Source organism: Vigna unguiculata, chromosome 4 (assembly GCF_037176805.1).
Source record: "Vigna unguiculata cultivar grain cowpea cultivar isolate G323 ecotype 2 chromosome 4, ASM3717680v1, whole genome shotgun sequence".
In the NCBI taxonomy this organism is placed as follows: Eukaryota; Viridiplantae; Streptophyta; class Magnoliopsida; order Fabales; family Fabaceae; genus Vigna; species Vigna unguiculata.
Genome location: NC_140795.1, coordinates 16,981,661 through 16,984,706, shown reverse-complemented (window position 1 = coordinate 16,984,706; position 3,046 = coordinate 16,981,661).

Sequence of the window (3,046 nt, the reverse complement as noted above, 5' to 3'; positions counted from 1 at the left end):
ATGTAGAATGTAGCGTGTTTTGATAAGCTCCTCTAAACTATATGACTCAAGTGAAGCACAAACTCCTAAATGGGTGGTGGTTTGTGGAAGCTTATTGTGGTACAAATATGGTGCACATAAAAATCTTTTGACGTGATCAAATGATGGCTCCTCCTCCAAACATTATGACTCAAGCAAGGAGGTAAGGGTATGGTGGTGTTTGGGTGTTATCAAGAGAGGTTGGACCAACTCTTAACGAATGGTGGCTAAAGGAAACATAGAAGGGGTGGTCTAACCTTGGTGACCTAAGTTGGGTAGTACAATATAGGTATGGCAGCATAATCAACCCAATTCAAAGGTGAATTTATATGGGGAGACACCTCTATTTATAAGCTTAGGGAACCCTAAAGTTGTCTCTAAATTGTAGAAGCAAAAACCTAATACTATAAATTGGAGACCAGTGAAAAATCCTCTCTATTAGGAGCATGACACATTGCCACCACTAAGGAGAAATCCTCTCCATTAGGAGCATGACAGATGGCCACTACTAAGGAGAAATCCTCTATATTAAAAGCATGGCACATGGTAAGAGCATTTGTCCACCCTAGCCAAGGGCCCACAACCTTCTAGAATCTCCTTTTTCATGTGTGCATAAGGTGGCCCTTCTTCTAGAAAGTGTGTGCCCCAAGCTAGGGTTTTTACCTTAGATCCATGTATCTCCTTAGAGCCCATCTCCCCAAGGCCCAAAACCTACAATATAACCCTAAGCAGAAATACAATGCCTAAATGAAACCTTTGACTACCATGCCCATTATACAAGACCCAAATGCCTAAAAGAAACCTTTGACTACCATGCCCATAATACAAGGCCTAAAATAAACCTAATCTAATAAGAACTCACAGATGGCCCATACTGATAGGAGTTGGGGCCCATGATCCACAAATGACTCCAACTTTTCTTGAATATTTTTTGCCATGTTTATTCATGATCAAAAACCTTTTTCTTAATATTAGTAAACTTGTGTATCGTTTCTCTTGGATCAAAGATCCATATGTAGTAATCACACTAGTGCAGAATTCCCATTTTACCTCGCCTTATATGCCTCGGTTGGCCAGGAACCGAAGCATATAATGGCGCGGTGGCATTTTTGCAATTACAGCCAAGTTTTAGGCCTCGGTTCTCCAAATACCCGAAGCCAAAGAGGGGTATAGGTCGCGGTTCGCTCAAAACCGGTGCCAAAGAGGTGTTTAGGCCTCGGTCCATCAGGACTCGAAGCCAAAAAGTGGCTGGAAGTCAGGGTAGAGGCCTCGGTCCTGTAGGACCCGAAGCCAAAAATTGGCTGGAAGTCAACGTATAGGCCTCGGTCCAAAGAGAACCAGTGCCAAAAGGGTTCAATGGCTTCGGTTCTTTTAACAACCGAAGCCATAGGGTTTATTTAGGGTTCGAAAATCACGAACCCTCTTCTTCCTCCCCGCGCCAGCCTCTGTAACTCTCTCTCTCTCTCCGCTGCCTCTCTCCGCTGCACCACACCCTCCGGCCATCGTCGACGTCCTCCGGCCAGTGCAACCACCACGCGACCTCCTCCTCTGGCCACCATTTCGCGTCTCTCTCTCGCGCGCTCTCTCTCTCTCTCTCCGCTGCACCCACTGCCACCACACCCTCCGACCACCGTTGACCATCTCTAACCACCTGCGACCACCTCTGGCTAGTGCAACCACCACGCGTGAGCCCCCTCCATTTCGCGTCTCTTTGTCGCTCTCTCTCTCGCGCGGTCTCTCTCGCAAGCGCGCTCTCCCTCTGCTGCTCCCACTGCCACCACACCCTCCTGCCACCGTCGACCACCTCCGGCCACCTGCGACCACTTCTCAATTTTTTTCCGGCAATTGTAGTACTGCCATTCCTCCAAGGTAAGTTTCTAACTCGTTTTTGTTTCATTTTCCATTTTGTATATATTATTTTTGAATTTCGATTATTGCAAATATTGATTTTCATTGGAATTGAAATTGTTTGGATTGTTTGTATATACTATGAGTTAGCCTTAGTTTCCCGTTTGAGATTCAATACGAAAATTATGTATTGTCCCCAAATTTTCATTTTGACGAAACTACTTATTTTTTAATTAGATAAAAGGGGATACAATACTAATAATTTAAATGTATTGAATCTTGAATTATCCAATTGGATAGTTTAAGAAGATAAATCACTTTTTAGTAGTTTATTAGTGCATATATATTTTAAAATACATATCTTAAAATTCATGAATATTTGTCAATTGTGTTTTGTATTGATCTTCAGGTGCATATTTGATTGTGCTTTATAATCACTTTCATTTTGTGTATCTTGAAGGCCAATGCGAAATGCTGGCAAAATTTCGTGAAATTTAATATATGTATTTTAAAAGTAATATGTACCAATAAAATAAAGAAAGTGAATCTTCTTAAATGGGATAGGGTCACACCTTGATTACGACGTGAGCATTGATTCAAAGATTACTGAAATTGTTCACGCGATTTCAGTATGGATCGAGATTGGATTAATTTACCACGTATCAGCGCTGAGTATGAGAATGGAGTAGAAGAATTTATAAAATTTGCGCAACGTTATGAGGGGAGAAGTGATGATGAGGTGAAGTTCAGATGTCCTTGTGTCAACTGTTTGAATGGAAGAAAATTGAATGCAACTCAAGTTAGGGAACATCTTATTTGTGATGGTTTCCTTAAAAGTTATACAATATGGACATGGCACGGCGAATTAATACACATTCCAACTATTTCTCGATCTGAATATCTTGCCAATTCCTCCATGAAAGAGCGACGAGAAGAGCGACGGGAAGAGCGACGGGAAGAGCGATGTGAAGAGCGAGTAGAAGAAGACAATATAGAGGACATGATACGGGATGTTGGCGCAGAAGCTTTTGCACAAGCGCATGTGTATGAGACGATGTCTGTTGATGCGGAAACTCCGTTATATGTTGGTTCACGCGATTATCAGCGGTTTTAAGACTTATGAATTTGAAAGCGACCAATGGTTGGACAGATAAAAGCTTCACAAAATTGCTCGTGCTCT